The 20,414-nt window shown below is 52.1% G+C and overlaps 2 pseudogenes; both read left to right on the top strand.

Annotated features, from left to right (window-relative positions):
- Positions 1–4,338: 4,338 nt before the first annotated feature.
- LOC121282416 lies at positions 4,339–6,223 on the top strand (annotated as a pseudogene).
- Positions 6,224–6,374: 151 nt separating this feature from the next.
- LOC121282415 lies at positions 6,375–8,293 on the top strand (annotated as a pseudogene).
- Positions 8,294–20,414: the final 12,121 nt, after the last annotated feature.

Genomic DNA, 20,414 nt, shown 5'->3' with positions numbered 1-20,414 from the left:
CCCAAGTGTCCAGAGATTCCCTATTTACCTGAGAGCATGGAGATCCCCAATGTACCCGAGAGTCCAGAGATCCCCCATATTCCTGAGAGTTCAGAGATCCCCAAGGCACCTGAGAGTCCAGAGATACCCAAATTATCTGAGTGCACAGAGATCCCCAATGTACCCAAGAGTCCAGAGATCCCCAAAGTATCTGAGAGCCCAGAGATCCCCAAAGAACCCGAATGTCCAGAGATTGCCAATGTATCCGATTATCTACAGATTCCTAATGTACCTGAGAGTCCGCAGATCGCCAATGAACCCTAGAGCCCACAGATCCCCAATGTACCCGAGGATCCAGAGATCCCCAAAGTAGCCGAGAGTCCAGAGATCCACAATATACCTTAGAGACCAGAGATCCCCATTGTACCCAAGAGCCCAGAGATCCCCAATGTACCCGAGAGCACGAAGGTCCCCAGATTATCCAAGAGCGCGGAGATCCCCAATGTTCCCGAGATTCCGGAGAACCCCAAAGCACCAGAGAGTCCAGAGATCCCCAATGTATCCAAGAATCCAGAGATCCCCAGTGTACCCGAGAGTCCGGAGATCACCAATGTATCCGATTACCTACAGATTCCCAATGTACCCGAGAGTCCGGAGATCGCCAATGTATCCGAGAGCCCAGAAATCCCCAATGTAGCCAAGTGCCCAGAGATCCCCAAAAAACCCGAAAGCCCGATGATTCCCAATGCACCCAAGAGACCGGAGATCCCCAATGTGTACGAGAATCCAGAAATCCCCAATGTAACCGAGAGCCCAGAAATCCCCAATGTACCAGAGAGCCCAGACATCCCCAATGTACCCGAGAGTCCAGAAATCCCCAATGTATCCGAGAGTCCGGAGATCGCCAATCCACCCGAGAGTCCAGAGATCCCCAAATTATTTGAGTGCACAGAGATCCCCAATGTACCCAAGAGTCCAGAGATCCCCAAAGTATCTGAGAGCCCAGAGATCCCCAATGAACCCAAATGTCCAGAGATCGCCAATGTACTCGAAAGTCGTGAGATCCCACATATACCCGAGTGTCCAGAGATTCCCAATGTACCGGAGAGTATGGAGATCCGCAATGTACCCGAGAGTCCAGCGATCCCCAATGTACCCGAGGTTCCAGAAATCCACAAAGTAGCCGAGAGCCCAGAGATCCACAATATACCTGAGATCCAAGAGATCCCCATTGTACCCGAGAGCCCAGGGATCCACAATGTACCCAAGAGTCCAGAGATCCCCAAAGAACCCGAAAGCCCGAAGATTCCCAATGCACCCAAGAGACCGGAGATCCCCAATGTATCTGAGAAGCCAGAAATCCCCAATGTAACCGAGAGCCCAGACATCCCCATGGTACCCGAGAGTCCAGAAATCCCCAATGTATCCGAGAGTCCAGAGATCGCCAATCCACCCGAGAGTCCAGAGATCCCCAAATTATCTGAGTGCTCAGAGATCCCCAATGTACCCGAGTCCAGAGATCCCCAAAGTATCTGAGAGCCCAGAGATCCCCATGAACCCAAATGCCCAGAGATCGCCAATCCACCTGAGAGTCCAGAGATCCCCAAATTATCTGAGTGCACAGAGATCCCCAATGTACCCAAGAGTCCAGACTTCTCCAAAGTATCTGAGAGCCCAGAGATCCCCAATGAACCCGAATGTCCAGAGATCATCAATGTATCCGATTATCTACAGATTCCCAATGTATCTGAGAGTCCGGAGATCGCCAATGTACCCTAGAGCCCAGAAATCCCCAATGTACCCGAGGGTCCAGAGATCCCCAAAGTAGCTGAGGGCCCAGAGATCCACAATATACCCGAGAGACCAGAGATCCCCATTGTACCCGAGAGCCCAGAGATACCCAATGTACCCGAGAGCAGGAAGGTCCGCAGATTATCCAAGAGCGCGGATATCCCCAATGTTCCCGAGAGTCCGGAGAACCCCAAAGCACCAGAGAGTCCAGAGATTCCCAATGTATCCAAGAATCCAGAGATCCCCAGTGTACCCGAGAGTCCAGAGATCACCAATGTATCCGATTATCTACAGATTCCCAATGCACCCGAGGTTCCGGAGATCGCCAATGTATCCGAGAGCCCAGAAATCCCCAATGTAGCCAAGTGCCCAGAGATCCCCAAAGAACCCGAAAGCCCGAAGATTCCCAATGCACCCAAGAGACCGGAGATCCCCAATGTATCCGAGAATCCAGAAATCCCCAATGTACCCAAGAGTCCAGAAATCCCAATGTATCCGAGAGTCCGCAGATCGCCAATCCACCCGAGAGTCCAGAGATCCCCAAATTATCTGAGTGCACAGAGATCCCCAATGTACCCAAGAGTCCAGAGATCCCCAAAGTATCTTAGAGCCCAGAGATCGCCAATGAACCCAAATGCCCAGAGATCGCCAATGTACCCGAAAGTCCTGACATCCCACATGTACCCAAGTGTCCAGAGATTCCCTATTTACCTGAGAGCATGGAGATCCCCAATGTACCCGAGAGTCCAGAGATCCCCCGTATTCCTGAGAGTTCAGAGATCCCCAAGGCACCTGAGAGTCCAGAGATACCCAAATTATCTGAGTGCACAGAGATCCCCAATGTACCCAAGAGTCCAGAGATCCCCAAAGTATCTGAGAGCCCAGAGATCCCCAAAGAACCCGAATGTCCAGAGATTGCCAATGTATCCGATTATCTACAGATTCCTAATGTACCTGAGAGTCCGCAGATCGCCAATGAACCCTAGAGCCCACAGATCCCCAATGTACCCGAGGATCCAGAGATCCCCAAAGTAGCCGAGAGCCCAGAGATCCACAATATACCTTAGAGACCAGAGATCCCCATTGTACCCAAGAGCCCAGAGATCCCCAATGTACCCGAGAGCACGAAGGTCCCCAGATTATCCAAGAGCGCGGAGATCCCCAATGTTCCCGAGATTTCGGAGAACCCCAAAGCACCAGAGAGTCCAGAGATCCCCAATGTATCCAAGAATCCAGAGATCCCCAGTGTACCCGAGAGTCCGGACATCACCAATGTATCCGATTACTTACAGATTCCCAATGTACCCGAGAGTCCGGAGATCGCCAATGTATCCGAGAACCCAGAAATCCCCAATGAAGCCAAGTGCCCAGATATCCCCAAAAAACGCGAAAGCCCGATGATTCCCAATGCACCCAAGAGACCGGAGATCCCCAATGTGTACGAGAATCCAGAAATCCCCAATGTAACCGAGAGCCCAGAAATCCCCAATGTACCAGAGAGCCCAAACATCCCCAATGTACCCGAGAGTCCAGAAATCCCCAATGTATCCGAGAGTCCGGAGATCGCCAATCCACCCGAGAGTCCAGATATCCCCAAATTATCTGAGTGCACAGAGATCCCCAATGTACCCGAGAGTCCAGAGATCCCCCGTATTCCTGAGAGTTCAGAGATCCCCAAGGCACCTGAGAGTCCAGAGATACCCAAATTATCTGAGTGCACAGAGATCCCCAATGTACCCAAGAGTCCAGAGATCCCCAAAGTATCTGAGAGCCCAGAGATCCCCAAAGAACCCGAATGTCCAGAGATTGCCAATGTATCCGATTATCTACAGATTCCTAATGTACCTGAGAGTCCGCAGATCGCCAATGAACCCTAGAGCCCACAGATCCCCAATGTACCCGAGGATCCAGAGATCCCCAAAGTAGCCGAGAGCCCAGAGATCCACAATATACCTTAGAGACCAGAGATCCCCATTGTACCCAAGAGCCCAGAGATCCCCAATGTACCCGAGAGCACGAAGGTCCCCAGATTATCCAAGAGCGCGGAGATCCCCAATGTTCCCGAGATTTCGGAGAACCCCAAAGCACCAGAGAGTCCAGAGATCCCCAATGTATCCAAGAATCCAGAGATCCCCAGTGTACCCGAGAGTCCGGACATCACCAATGTATCCGATTACTTACAGATTCCCAATGTACCCGAGAGTCCGGAGATCGCCAATGTATCCGAGAACCCAGAAATCCCCAATAAAGCCAAGTGCCCAGATATCCCCAAAAAACGCGAAAGCCCGATGATTCCCAATGCACCCAAGAGACCGGAGATCCCCAATGTGTACGAGAATCCAGAAATCCCCAATGTAACCGAGAGCCCAGAAATCCCCAATGTACCAGAGAGCCCAAACATCCCCAATGTACCCGAGAGTCCAGAAATCCCCAATGTATCCGAGAGTCCGGAGATCGCCAATCCACCCGAGAGTCCAGAGATCCCCAAATTATCTGAGTGCACAGAGATCCCCAATGTACCCAAGAGTCCAGAGATCCCCAAAGTATCTTAGAGCCCAGAGATCGCCAATGAACCCAAATGCCCAGAGATCGCCAATGTACCCGAAAGTCCTGACATCCCACATGTACCCAAGTGTCCAGAGATTCCCTATTTACCTGAGAGCATGGAGATCCCCAATGTACCCGAGAGTCCAGAGATCCCCCATATTCCTGAGAGTTCAGAGATCCCCAAGGCACCTGAGAGTCCAGAGATACCCAAATTATCTGAGTGCACAGAGATCCCCAATGTACCCAAGAGTCCAGAGATCCCCAAAGTATCTGAGAGCCCAGAGATCCCCAAAGAACCCGAATGTCCAGAGATTGCCAATGTATCCGATTATCTACAGATTCCTACTATACCTGAGAGTCCGCAGATCGCCAATGAACCCTAGAGCCCACAGACCCCCAATGTACCCGAGGATCCAGAGATCCCCAAAGTAGCCGAGAGCCCAGAGATCCACAATATACCTTAGAGACCAGAGATCCCCATTGTACCCAAGAGCCCAGAGATCCCCAATGTACCCGAGAGCACGAAGGTCCCCAGATTATCCAAGAGCGCGGAGATCCCCAATGTTCCCGAGATTCCGGAGAACCCCAAAGCACCAGAGAGTCCAGAGATCCCCAATGTATCCAAGAATCCAGAGATCCCCAGTGTACCCGAGAGTCCGGAGATCACCAATGTATCTGATTACCTACAGATTCCCAATGTACCCGAGAGTCCGGAGATCGCCAATGTATCCGAGAGCCCAGAAATCCCCAATGTAGCCAAGTGCCCAGAGATCCCCAAAAAACCCGAAAGCCCGATGATTCCCAATGCACCCAAGAGACCGGAGATCCCCAATGTGTACGAGAATCCAGAAATCCCCAATGTAACCGAGAGTCCAGAAATCCCCAATGTACCAGAGAGCCCAGACATCCCCAATGTACCCGAGAGTCCAAAAATCCCCAATGTATCCGAGAGTCCCGAGATCGCCAATCCACCCGAGAGTCCAGAGATCCCCAAATTATCTGAGTGCACAGAGATCCCCAATGTACCCAAGAGTCCAGAGATCCCCAAAGGATCTGAGAGCCCAGAGATCCCCAATGAACCCAAACGTCCAGAGATCGCCAATGTACCCGAAAGTCCTGAGATCCCACTTATACCCGAGTGTCCAGAGATTCCCTATTTACCTGAGAGTATGGAGATCCCCAATGTACCCGAGAGTCCAGAGATCCCCCATATTCCTGAGAGTTCACAGATCCCCAAGGTACCCGAGAGCCCAGAGATCCCCAATGGACCCGAGAGTCCAGTAATCCCCAAAGTATCTGAGAGCCCAGAGATCCCCAATGCACCTGAGAGTATGGAGATCCCCAATGTTCCCGAGAGTCCAGCGATCCACCATGTTCCTGAGAGTTCAGAGATCCCCAATGTGTCCAAGATTCCAGAGATCCCCAATGTAGCCGAGAACACAGATATTCCCAATGTATCCGAGAGCCCAGAGATCCTCAATGTACCTGAGACTTATCTGAGAGTCCGGCGATCCCACATGTTCCTAAGAGTCTAGAGATCCCCAAAGTATCTGAGAGCCCAGAGTTCCCCAATGTACCCGAGAGTCTAGAGATCCCCAAAGCATCTGAGAGCCCGGAGATCCCCAATGATAATGAGTTTTCAGAGATACCCAATGTACCCTAGGGTCCAGAGATCCCCAATGTACCCGATGGTCCAGAGAACACCAATGTAGCTGAGAGCCCAGCGATCCACAATATACCCGAGAGCCCGGAGATCCCCATTGTACCCGAGGGCCCTGGGAACCCCAATGTACCCGATAGCCCGACGATCCCCAGAGTACCCGAGAGCCCAGAGATCCCCAATTTTCCTGAGAGTCCGGAGAACCCCAATGCACCTTCGAGACCGGAGATCCCCAATGTATCCTAGAATCCAGAGATCCCCAGTGTACCCGAGAGTCCGGAGATCCCCAATGTATCCGAGAGCCCAGAAATCCCCAATGTACACGAGAGCACAGAGATCCACAAAGTATCTGAGGGCCCAGAGATCCCCAATGAACCCGAGTGTCCAGATATCCCCAATGTACCCGAAAGTCCTGAGATCCCACATGTACCCGATTGTCCAGAGATTCCCAATGTACCGGAGAGTATGGAGATCCGCAATGTACCCGAGAGTCCAGCGATCCCCAATGTACCCGAGGTTCCAGAGATCCACAAAGTAGCCGAGAGCCCAGAGATCCACAATATACCCGAGATCCAAGAGATCCCCATTGTACCCGAGAGCCCAGGGATCCACAATGGACCCAAGAGCCCAGAGATCCCCAAAGAACCCGAAAGCCCGAAGATTCCCAATGCACCCAAGAGACCGGAGATCCCCAATGTATCTGAGAAGCCAGAAATCCCCAATGTACCAGAGAGCCCAGACATCCCCAATGTACCCGAGAGTACAGAAATCCCCAATGTATCCGAGAGTCCGGAGACCGCCAATCCACCCGAGAGTCCAGAGATCCCCAAATTATCTGAGTGCACCGAGATCCCCAATGTACCCGAGTCCAGAGATCCCCAAAGTATCTGAGAGCCCAGAGATCCCAAATGAACCCGAATGTCCAGAGATCACCAATGTATCCGATTATCTACAGATTCCCAATGTATCTGAGAGTCCGGAGATCGCCAATGTACCCTAGAGCACAGAGATCCCCAATGTACCCGAGGGTCTAGAGATCCCCAAAGTAGCCGAGAGCCCAGAGATCCACAATATACCTGAGAGACCAGAGATCCCCAATGTACCCGAGAGCCCATAGATACTCAATGTACCCGAGAACATGAAGGTCCGCAGATTATCCAAGAGCACGGAGGTCCCCAATGTTCCCGAGTGTCAGGAGAACCCCAAAGCACCAGAGAGTCCAGAGATCCCCAATATATCCAAGAATCCAGAGATCCCCAGCGTACCCGAGAGTCCGGAGATCACCAATGTATCCGATTATCTACAGATTCCCAATGTACCCGAGAGTCCGGAGATCGCCAATGTATCCGATAGCCCAGAAATCCCCAATGTAGCCAAGTGCCCAGAGATCCCCAGAGAACCCGAAAACCGAAGATTTCCAATGCACCCTAGAGACCGGAGATCCCCAATGTATCCGAGAATCCAGAAATCCCCAATGTAACTGAGAGCCCAGAAATCCCCAATGTTCCAGAGAGCCCAGACATCCCCAATGTACCCGAGAGTCCAGAAATCCCCAATGTATCCGAGAGTCCGGAGATCGCCAATCCACCCGAGAGTCCAGAGATCCCCAAAATATCTGAGTGCACAGAGATCCCCAATGTACCCAAGAGTCCAGAGATCCCCAAAGTATCTTAGAGCCCAGAGATCCCCAATGAACCCAAATGCCCAGAGATCGCCAATGTACCCAAAAGTCCTGACATCCCACATGTACCCGAGTGTCCAGAGATTCCCTATTTACCTGAGAGCATGGAGATCCCCAATGTACCCGAAAGTCCAGAGATCCCCCATATTCCTGAGAGTTCAGAGATCCCCAAGGCACCTGAGAGCCCAGAGATCCCCAAATTATCTGAGTGCACAGAGATCCCCAATGTACCCAAGAGTCCAGAGATCCCCAAAGTATCTGAGAGCCCAGAGATCCCCAAAGAACCCGAATGTCCAGAGATTGCCAATGTATCCGATTATCTACAGATTCCCAATGTACCTGAGAGTCCGCAGATCGCCAATGTACCCTAGAGCCCACAGATCCCCAATGTACCCGAGGATCCAGAGATCCCCAAAGCAGCCGAGAGCCCAGAGATCCACAATATGCCTTAGAGACCAGAGATCCCCATTGTACCCAAGAGCCCAGAGATCCCCAATGTACCTGAGAGCACGAAGGTCCCCAGATTATCCAAGAGCGCGGAGATCCCCAATGTTCCCGAGAGTCCGGAGAACCCCAAAGCACCAGAGAGTCCAGAGATCCCCAATGTATCCAAGAATCCAGAGATCCCCAGTGTACCCGAGAGTCCGGAGATCACCAATGTATCCGATTAACTACAGATTCCCAATGTACCCGAGAGTCCGGAGATCGCCAATGTATCCGAGAGCCCAGAAATCCCCAATGTAGCCAAGTGCCCAGAGATCCCCAAAAAACCCGAAAGCCCGATGATTCCCAATGCACCCAAGAGACCGGAGATCCCCAATGTGTCCGAGAATCCAGAAATCCCCAATGTAACCGAGAGCCCAGAAATCCCCAATGTACCAGAGAGCCCAGACATCCCCAATGTACCCGAGAGTCCTGAAATCCCCAATGTATCCGAGAGTCCGGAGATCGCCAATCCACCCGAGAGTCCAGAGATCCCCAAATTTCTGAGTGCACAGAGATCCCCAATGTCCCCAAGAGTCCAGAGATCCCCAAAGTAACTGAGAGCACAGAGATCCCCAATGAACCCAAATGTCCAGAGATCGCCAATGTACCCGAAAGTCCTGAGATCCCACATATACCCGAGTGTCCAGAGATTCCCTATTTACATGAGAGTATGGAGATCCCCAATGTACCCGAGAGTCCAGAGATCCCCGATATTCCTGAGAGTTTAGAGATCCCCAAGATACCCGAGAGCCCAGAGATCCCCAATGGACCCGGGAGTCCAGTAATCCCGAAAGTATCTGAGAGCCCAGAGATCCCCAATGCACCTGAGAGTATGGAGATCCACAATGTTCCCGAGAGTCCAGCGATCCACCATGTTCCTGAGAGTTCAGAGATCCCCAATGTGTCCGAGATTCCAGAGATCCCCAATGTAGCCGAGAACTCACATATTCCCAATGTATCCGAGAGCCCAGAGATCCTCAATGTACCTGAGAGTCCAGAGATCCCCAAATTATCTGAGAGCCCAGAGTTCCCCAATGTACCCGAGAACATGAAGGTCCGCAGATTATCCAAGAGCGCGGAGATCCCCAATGTTCCCGAGAGTCCGGAGAACTCCAAAGCACCAGAGAGTCCAGAGATCCTCAATGTATCCAAGAATCCAGAGATCCCCAGCTTACCCGAGAGTCCAGAGATCACCAATGTATCCGATTATCTACAGATTCCCAATGTACCCGAGAGTCCGGAGATCGCCAATGTATCCGATAGCCCAGAAATCCCCAATGTAGCCAAGTGCCCAGAGATCCCCAAAGAACCCGAAGACCGAAGATTCCCAATGCACCCTAGAGACCGGAGATCCCCAGTGTATCCGAGAATCCAGAAATCCCCAATGTAACCGAGAGCCCAGAAATCCCCAATGTTCCAGAGAGCCCAGACATCCCCAATGTACCCGAGAGTCCAGAAATCCCCAATGTTTCCGAGAGTCCGGAGATCGCCAATCCACCCGAGAGTCCAGAGATCCCCAAAATATCTGAGTGCACAGAGATCCCCAATGTACCCAAGAGTTCAGAGATCCCCAAAGTATCTTAGAGACCAGAGATCCCCAATGAACCCAAATGCCCAGAGATCGCCAATGTACCCGAAAGTCCTCACATCCCACATGTACCCGAGTGTCCAGAGATCCCCCATATTCCTGAGAGCTCAGAGATCCCCAAGGCACCTGAGAGCCCAGAGATCCCCAAATTATCTGAGTGCACAGAGATCCCCAATGTACTCAAGAGCCCAGAGATCCCCAAAGAACCCGAATGTCCAGAGATTGCCAATGTATCTGATTATCTACAGATTCCCAATGTACCTGAGAGTCCGGAGATCGCCAATGTACCCTAGAGCCCAAAGATCCCCAATGTACCCGAGGGCCCAGAGATCCCCAAAGTAGCCGAGAGCCCAGAGATCCACAATATACCCGAGAGACCAGAGATCCCCATTTTACCCAAGAGCCCAGAGATCCCCAATGTACCCAAGAGCACGAATGTCACCAGATTATCCAAGAGCGCGGAGATCCCCAATGTTCCCGAGAGTCCGGAGAACCCCAAAGCACCAGAGATTCCAGAGATCCCCAATGTATCCAAGAATCCAGAGATCCCCAGTGTACCCGAGAGTCCGGAGATCACCAATCTATCCGATTATCTACAGATTCCCAATGTACCCGCGAGTCTGGAGATCGCCAAAGTATCCGAGAGCCCAGAAATCCCCAATGTAGCCAAGTGCCCAGAGATCACCAAAAAACCCGAAAGCCCGATGATTCCCAATGCACCCAAGAGACAGGAGATCCCCAATGTATCCGAGAATCCAGAAATCCCCAATGTAACCGAGAGCCCAGAAATCCCCAATGTACCAGAGAGCCCAGACATCCCCAATGTACCCGAGAGTCCTGAAATCCCCAATGTATCCGAGTGTCCGGAGATCGCCAATCCACCCGAGAGTCCAGAGATCCCCAAATTATCTGAGTGCACAGAGATCCCCAATGTACCCAAGAGTCCAGAGATCCCCAAAGTATCTTAGAGCCCAGAGATCCCCAATGAACCCAAATGTCCAGAGATCGCCAATGTACCTGAAAGTCCTGAGATCCCACATATACCCGAGTGTCCAGAGATTCCCTATTTACCTGAGAGTATGGAGATCCCCAATGTACCCGAGAGTCCAGAGATCCCCCATATTCCTGAGAGTTCACAGATCCCCAAGGTACCCGAGAGCCCAGAGATCCCCAATGGACCAGAGAGTCCAGTAATCCCCAAAGTATCTGAGAGCCCAGAGATCCCCAATGCACCTGAGAGTATGGAGATCCACAATGTTCCCGCGTGTCCAGCGATCCACCATGTTCCTGAGAGTTCAGAGATCCCCAATGTGTCCGAGATTCCAGAGATCCCCAATGTAGCCGAGAACCCAGATATTCCCAATGTATTCGAGAGCCCAGAGATCCTCAATGTACCTGAGAGTCCAGAGATCCCCAAATTATCTGAGAGTCCGGCGATCCCACATGTTCCTGAGAGTCTAGAGATCCCCAAAGTATCTGAGAGCCCAGAGATCCCCAATGATCCTGAGATTTCAGAGATCCCCAATGTACCCCAGGGTCCAGAGATCCCCAATGTACCCAATGGTCCAGAGAACACCAATGTAGCCGAGAGGCCAGCGATCCACAATATACCCGAGAGCCCGGAGATCCCCATTGTACCCGAGGGCCCAGGGAACCCCAATGTACCCGATAGCCTGACGATCCCCAGAGAACCCGAGAGCCCAGAGATCCCCAATTTTCCTTAGAGTCCGGAGAACCCCAATGCACCTGAGAGTCCAGAGATCCACAATGTATCCTAGACTCCAGAGATCCCCAGTGTACCCGAGAGTCCGGAGATCCCCAATGTATCCGAGAATCCAGAGATCCCCAATGTAACCGAGAGCCCAGAAATCCCCAATGTACCAGAGAGCCCAGACATCCCCAATGTACATGAGAGCACAGAGATCCACAAAGTATCTGAGGGCCCAGAGATCCCCAATGAACCCGAGTGTCCAGATATCCCCAATGTACCCGAAAGTCCTGAGATCCCACATGTACCCGAGTGTCCAGAGATTCCCAATGTACCGGAGAGTATGGAGATCCGCAATGTACCCGAGAGTCCAGCGATCCCCAATGTACCCGAGGTTCCAGAAATCCACAAAGTAGCCGAGAGCCCAGAGATCCACAATATACCCGAGATCCAAGAGATCCCCATTGTACCCGAGTGCCCAGAGATCCCCAAAGAACCCGGAAGCCGAAGATTCCCAATGCACCCAAGAGACCGGAGATCCCCAATGTATCTGAGAAGCCAGAAATCCCCAATGTAACCGAGAGCCCAGAAATCCCCAATGTACCAGAGAGCCCAGACATCACAATGTACCCGAGAGTCCAGAAATCCCCAATGTATCCGAGAGTCCGGAGATCGCCAATCCACCCGAGAGTCCAGAGATCCCCAAATTATCTGAGTGCACCGAGATCCCCAATGTACCGAAGAGTCCGGACTTCCCCAAAGTATCTGAGAGCCCAGAGATCCCCAATGAACCCGAATGTCCAGAGATCACCAATGTATCCGATTATATACAGATTCCCAATGTATCTGAGGGTCCGGAGATCGCCAATGTACCCTAGAGCCCAAAGATCCCCAATGTACCCGAGGGTCCAGAGATCCCCAAAGTAGCTGAGAGCCCAGAGATCCACAATATACCCGAGAGACCAGAGATCCCCATTGTACCCGAGAGCCCAGAGATCCCCAATGAAGCCGAGAGAATGAAGGTCCCCAGATTATCCAAGAGCACGGAGATCCCCAATGTTCCCGAGTGTCCGGAGAACCCCAAAGCACCAGAGAGTCCAGAGATCCCCAATGTATCCAAGAATCCAGAGATCCCCAGCGTACCCGAGAGTCCGGAGATCACCAATGTTTCCGATTATCTACAGATTCCCAATGTACCTGAGAGTCCGCAGATCGCCAATGTACCCTAGAGCCCACAGATCCCCAATGTACCCGAGGATCCAGAGATCCCCAAAGCAGCCGAGAGCCCAGAGATCCACAATATGCCTTAGAGACCAGAGATCCCCATTGTACCCAAGAGCCCAGAGATCCCCAATGTACCTGAGAGCACGAAGGTCCCCAGATTATCCAAGAGCGCGGAGATCCCCAATGTTCCCGAGAGTCCGGAGAACCCCAAAGCACCAGAGAGTCCAGAGATCCCCAATGTATCCAAGAATCCAGAGATCCCCAGTGTACCCGAGAGTCCGGAGATCACCAATGTATCCGATTAACTACAGATTCCCAATGTACCCGAGAGTCCGGAGATCGCCAATGTATCCGAGAGCCCAGAAATCCCCAATGTAGCCAAGTGCCCAGAGATCACCAAAAAACCCGAAAGCCCGATGATTCCCAATGCACCCAAGAGACCGGAGATCCCCAATGTGTCCGAGAATCCAGAAATCCCCAATGTAACCGAGAGCCCAGAAATCCCCAATGTACCAGAGAGCCCAGACATCCCCAATGTACCCGAGAGTCCTGAAATCCCCAATGTATCCGAGAGTCCGGAGATCGCCAATCCACCCGAGAGTCCAGAGATCCCCAAATTTCTGAGTGCACAGAGATCCCCAATGTCCCCAAGAGTCCAGAGATCCCCAAAGTAACTGAGAGCACAGAGATCCCCAATGAACCCAAATGTCCAGAGATCGCCAATGTACCCGAAAGTCCTGAGATCCCACATATACCCGAGTGTCCAGAGATTCCCTATTTACATGAGAGTATGGAGATCCCCAATGTACCCGAGAGTCCAGAGATCCCCGATATTCCTGAGAGTTTAGAGATCCCCAAGGTACCCGAGAGCCCAGAGATCCCCAATGGACCCGGGAGTCCAGTAATCCCGAAAGTATCTGAGAGCCCAGAGATCCCCAATGCACCTGAGAGTATGGAGATCCACAATGTTCCCGAGAGTCCAGCGATCCACCATGTTCCTGAGAGTTCAGAGATCCCCAATGTGTCCGAGATTCCAGAGATCCCCAATGTAGCCGAGAACTCACATATTCCCAATGTATCCGAGAGCCCAGAGATCCTCAATGTACCTGAGAGTCCAGAGATCCCCAAATTATCTGAGAGCCCAGAGTTCCCCAATGTACCCGAGAACATGAAGGTCCGCAGATTATCCAAGAGCGCGGAGATCCCCAATGTTCCCGAGAGTCCGGAGAACTCCAAAGCACCAGAGAGTCCAGAGATCCTCAATGTATCCAAGAATCCAGAGATCCCCAGCTTACCCGAGAGTCCAGAGATCACCAATGTATCCGATTATCTACAGATTCCCAATGTACCCGAGAGTCCGGAGATCGCCAATGTATCCGATAGCCCAGAAATCCCCAATGTAGCCAAGTGCCCAGAGATCCCCAAAGAACCCGAAGACCGAAGATTCCCAATGCACCCTAGAGACCGGAGATCCCCAATGTATCCGAGAATCCAGAAATCCCCAATGTAACCGAGAGCCCAGAAATCCCCAATGTTCCAGAGAGCCCAGACATCCCCAATGTACCCGAGAGTCCAGAAATCCCCAATGTATCCGAGAGTCCGGAGATCGCCAATCCACCCGAGAGTCCAGAGATCCCCAAAATATCTGAGTGCACAGAGATCCCCAATGTACCCAAGAGTTCAGAGATCCCCAAAGTATCTTAGAGACCAGAGATCCCCAATGAACCCAAATGCCCAGAGATCGCCAATGTACCCGAAAGTCCTCACATCCCACATGTACCCGAGTGTCCAGAGATCCCCCATATTCCTGAGAGCTCAGAGATCCCCAAGGCACCTGAGAGCCCAGAGATCCCCAAATTATCTGAGTGCACAGAGATCCCCAATGTACTCAAGAGCCCAGAGATCCCCAAAGAACCCGAATGTCCAGAGATTGCCAATGTATCTGATTATCTACAGATTCCCAATGTACCTGAGAGTCCGGAGATCGCCAATGTACCCTAGAGCCCAAAGATCCCCAATGTACCCGAGGGCCCAGAGATCCCCAAAGTAGCCGAGAGCCCAGAGATCCACAATATACCCGAGAGACCAGAGATCCCCATTTTACCCAAGAGCCCAGAGATCCCCAATGTACCCGAGAGCACGAATGTCACCAGATTATCCAAGAGCGCGGAGATCCCCAATGTTCCCGAGAGTCCGGAGAACCCCAAAGCACCAGAGATTCCAGAGATCCCCAATGTATCCAAGAATCCAGAGATCCCCAGTGTACCCGAGAGTCCGGAGATCACCAATCTATCCGATTATCTACAGATTCCCAATGTACCCGCGAGTCTGGAGATCGCCAAAGTATCCGAGAGCCCAGAAATCCCCAATGTAGCCAAGTGCCCAGAGATCACCAAAAAACCCGAAAGCCCGATGATTCCCAATGCACCCAAGAGACAGGAGATCCCCAATGTATCCGAGAATCCAGAAATCCCCAATGTAACCGAGAGCCCAGAAATCCCCAATGTACCAGAGAGCCCAGACATCCCCAATGTACCCGAGAGTCCTGAAATCCCCAATGTATCCGAGTGTCCGGAGATCGCCAATCCACCCGAGAGTCCAGAGATCCCCAAATTATCTGAGTGCACAGAGATCCCCAATGTACCCAAGAGTCCAGAGATCCCCAAAGTATCTTAGAGCCCAGAGATCCCCAATGAACCCAAATGTCCAGAGATCGCCAATGTACCTGAAAGTCCTGAGATCCCACATATACCCGAGTGTCCAGAGATTCCCTATTTACCTGAGAGTATGGAGATCCCCAATGTACCCGAGAGTCCAGAGATCCCCCATATTCCTGAGAGTTCACAGATCCCCAAGGTACCCGAGAGCCCAGAGATCCCCAATGGACCAGAGAGTCCAGTAATCCCCAAAGTATCTGAGAGCCCAGAGATCCCCAATGCACCTGAGAGTATGGAGATCCACAATGTTCCCGCGTGTCCAGCGATCCACCATGTTCCTGAGAGTTCAGAGATCCCCAATGTGTCCGAGATTCCAGAGATCCCCAATGTAGCCGAGAACCCAGATATTCCCAATGTATTCGAGAGCCCAGAGATCCTCAATGTACCTGAGAGTCCAGAGATCCCCAAATTATCTGAGAGTCCGGCGATCCCACATGTTCCTGAGAGTCTAGAGATCCCCAAAGTATCTGAGAGCCCAGAGATCCCCAATGATCCTGAGATTTCAGAGATCCCCAATGTACCCCAGGGTCCAGAGATCCCCAATGTACCCAATGGTCCAGAGAACACCAATGTAGCCGAGAGGCCAGCGATCCACAATATACCCGAGAGCCCGGAGATCCCCATTGTACCCGAGGGCCCAGGGAACCCCAATGTACCCGATAGCCTGACGATCCCCAGAGAACCCGAGAGCCCAGAGATCCCCAATTTTCCTTAGAGTCCGGAGAACCCCAATGCACCTGAGAGTCCAGAGATCCACAATGTATCCTAGACTCCAGAGATCCCCAGTGTACCCGAGAGTCCGGAGATCCCCAATATATCCGAGAATCCAGAGATCCCCAATGTAACCGAGAGCCCAGAAATCCCCAATGTACCAGAGAGCCCAGACATCCCCAATGTACATGAGAGCACAGAGATCCACAAAGTATCTGAGGGCCCAGAGATCCCCAATGAACCCGAGTGTCCAGATATCCCCAATGTACCCGAAAGTCCTGAGATCCCACATGTACCCGAGTGTCCAGAGATTCCCAATGTACCGGAGAGTATGGAGATCCGCAATGTACCCGAGAGTCCAGCGATCCCCAATGTACCCGAGGTTCCAGAAATCCACAAAGTAGCCGAGAGCCCAGAGATCCACAATATACCCGAGATCCAAGAGATCCCCATTGTACCCGAGTGCCCAGAGATCCCCAAAGAACCCGGAAGCCGAAGATTCCCAATGCACCCAAGAGACCGGAGATCCCCAATGTATCTGAGAAGCCAGAAATCCCCAATGTAACCGAGAGCCCAGAAATCCCCAATGTACCAGAGAGCCCAGACATCACAATGCACCCGAGAGTCCAGAAATCCCCAATGTATCCGAGAGTCCGGAGATCGCCAATCCACCCGAGAGTCCAGAGATCCCCAAATTATCTGAGTGCACCGAGATCCCCAATGTACCGAAGAGTCCGGACTTCCCCAAAGTATCTGAGAGCCCAGAGATCCCCAATGAACCCGAATGTCCAGAGATCACCAATGTATCCGATTATATACAGATTCCCAATGTATCTGAGGGTCCGGAGATCGCCAATGTACCCTAGAGCCCAAAGATCCCCAATGTACCCGAGGGTCCAGAGATCCCCAAAGTAGCTGAGAGCCCAGAGATCCACAATATACCCGAGAGACCAGAGATCCCCATTGTACCCGAGAGCCCAGAGATCCCCAATGAAGCCGAGAGAATGAAGGTCCCCAGATTATCCAAGAGCACGGAGATCCCCAATGTTCCCGAGAGTCCGGAGAACCCCAAAGCACCAGAGAGTCCAGAGATCCCCAATGTATCCAAGAATCCAGAGATCCCCAGCGTACCCGAGAGTCCGGAGATCACCAATGTTTCCGATTATCTACAGATTCCCAATGTACCCGAGAGTCCGGAGATCGCCAATGTATCCGAGAGCCCAGAAATCCCCAATGTAGCCAAGTGCCCAGAGATCCCCAAAGAACCCGAAAGCCCGAAGATTCCCAATGCACCCAAGAGACCGGAGATCCCCAATGTATCCGAGAACCCAGAAATCCCAAATGTAACCGAGAGTCCGGAGATCGCCAATCCACCCGAGAGTCCTGAGATCCCCAAATTATCTGAGTGCACAGAGATCCCCAATGTACCCAACAGTCCAGAGATCCCCAAATTATCTGAGAGCCCAGAGATCCCCAATGAACCCAAATGCCCAGAGATCGCCAATGTACCCGAAAGTCCTGAGATCCCACATGTACCCGAGTGTCCAAAGATTCCCTATTTACCCGAGAGTATGGAGATCCCCAATGTATACGAGAGCCCAGAGATCCCCAATGCATCTGAGAAACCAGAGATCCCCAATGTTCCTGAGAGTTCAGAGATCCCCAATATACCCAAGAGTCCAGAGATCCCCAAAGAATCTGAGAGTCCAGAGATCCCCAATGTACCCGAGAGTCCAGACATCCCCAAAGAATCTGAGAGCCCAGAGATTCCCAATGTACCCGAGAGTCAAGAGATCCCCAATGTAAATGAGAGCCCAGAGATCCACAATGTACCCGAGATTCCAGAGATCCCCAATGTACCTGAGAGCATGAACATCCCCAATGGACCCAAGAGCCCGTAGATCCCCAATGTACCCGTGTGTCCAGAGATACCCAATGTACCTGAGTGTCCAGAGATCCCCAATGTATCCTAGAATTCAGAGATCCACAGCGTACCTAAGAATCCCGAGATCCCCAAAGTATCCGAGAATCCAGAGATCCCCAGTGTACCTGAGAGCCCAGAGATCCCTGGTGTACCCGAGAGTCCAGAGATCCCAAATGTTCCTGAGAGTTCAGAGATCCCCAATGTACACGATAGTCCTAAGATCCCAAATGTAGCCGAGAGTCCACAGGTCCCCAATGTATCCGAAAGTCCAGAGATCCCCAATGTAGCCTGGAATCCAGAGATCACCAGTATACCCGAGAGTCCGGAGAACGCCAATGTACCCGAGAACACAGGGAACCCAATGTACCCGAGAGCCAGAGATCCCCAATGTACCCGAGAGCCTGGAGATCCCCAATGTACCCGAGAGCCCGAAGATCCCCAATGTACCCGAGAGCCCAGGGAACCCGAATGTACCCTAGAGCCCAAAGATCCCCAATGTACCCAACTGCCCAGAGATCGCCAATTTACCTGAGAGTCCAGAGATCCCCAATGTATCCTAGAATTAAAAGATCCCCAGTGTTCCCGAGAGCCCGGAGATCCCCAACGTACCCGAGAGTCCGGAAATCCACAATGCATCTTAGAATCCAGAGATCTCCAGTGTACCCGAGAGTCCGGAGAACGCCAGTGTACTCGAGAACCCAGGAATCCCCAATGTACCCGAGAGCCCAGAGATCCCCAACGTACCCGAGAGCCTGGAGATCCCCAATGTACCCGAGAGCCCGAAGATCCCCAATGTACCCGAGAGCCCAGGGAACCTGAATGTACCCTAGAGCCCAAAGATCCCCAATTTAACCAACTGCCCGGAGATCCCCAATGTACCTGAGTGTCCAGAGATCCCCAATGTATCCTAGAATCCAGAGATCCCCAACATACCCGAGAGTCCGGAAATCCACAATGCATCTTAGAATCCAGAGATCTCCAGTGTACCCGAGAGTCCGGAGATTCCCAATGTATCCAAGAATCCAGAGATCTCCAGTGTACCCGAGAGTCCAGAGAACCCCAATGTATCGGAGAATCCAGAGATCCCCAATGCACCCGAGAGCCCAGAAATCCCCAATGTACCCGAGAGCCGAGAAATCCCCAATTTACCCGATAGTCCAGAGATCCCTAAATTATCTGAGAGCCCAGGGAACCTAATGTACCCGAGAGCCCCGAGATCCCCAGTGTTCCTGAGAGTTCAGAGATCCCCAATGTACCTGAGAGCCCAGAGATCCACAATGAACCTGAGGCACCAGAGATCCCCAATGTATACGGGAGCCCAGAGATCCCCAATGCATCTGAGAAACCAGAGATCCCCAATGTTCCTGAGAGTTCAGAGATCCCCAATATACCCAAGAGTCCAGAGATCCCCAAAGAATCTGAGAGTCCAGAGATCCCCAATGTACCCGAGAGTCCAGACATCCCCAAAGAGTCTGAGAGCCCAGAGATTCCCAATGTACCCGAGAGTCAAGAGATCCCCAATGTAAATGAGAGCCCAGAGATCCCCAATGTACCCGAGATTCCAGAGATCCCCAATGTACCTGAGAGCATGAACATCCCCAATGGACACAAGAGCCCGTAGATCCCCAATGTACCCGCGTGTCCGGAGATACCGAATGTACCTGAGTGTCCAGAGATCCCCAATGTATCCTAGAATTCAGAGATCCCCAGCGTACCTAAGAATCCTGAGATCCCCAAAGTATCCGAGAATCCAGAGATCCCCAGTGTACCTGAGAGCCCAGAGATCCCTGGTGTACCCGAGAGTCCAGAGATCCCAAATGTTCCTGAGAGTTCAGAGATCCCCAATGTACACGATAGTCCAAAGATCCCAAATGTAGCCGAGAGTCCACAGGTCCCCAATGTATCCGAGAGTCCAGAGATCCCCAATGTAGCCTTGAATCCAGAGATCACCAGTATACCCGAGAGTCCGGAGAACGCCAATGTACCCGAGAACACAGGGAACCCAATGTACCCGAGAGCCCAGAGATCCCCAATGTACCCGAGAGCGTGGAGATCCCCAATGTACCCGAGAGCCCGAAGATCCCCAACGTACCCGAGAGCCCAGGGAACCCGAATGTACCCTAGAGCCCAAAGATCCCCACTGTACCCAACTGCCCAGAGGTCACCAATTTACCTGAGAGTCCAGAGATCCCCAATGTATCCTAGAATTAAAAGATCCCCAGTGTTCCCGAGAGCCCGGAGATCCCCAACATACCTGAGAGACCGGAAATCCACAATGCATCTTAGAATCCAGAGATCTCCAGTGTACCCGAGAGTCCGGAGAACGCCAGTGTACTCGAGAACCCAGGTATCCCCAATGTACCCGAGAGCCCAGAGATCCCCAACGTACCCGAGAGCC

The sequence above is a fragment of the Carcharodon carcharias genome, chromosome 9 (assembly GCF_017639515.1).
Source record: "Carcharodon carcharias isolate sCarCar2 chromosome 9, sCarCar2.pri, whole genome shotgun sequence".
NCBI classification, from domain to species: domain Eukaryota; kingdom Metazoa; phylum Chordata; class Chondrichthyes; order Lamniformes; family Lamnidae; genus Carcharodon; species Carcharodon carcharias.
Note: the sequence above shows the minus strand (reverse complement) of the source record. Positions and strands in the feature narration are given on the sequence as shown.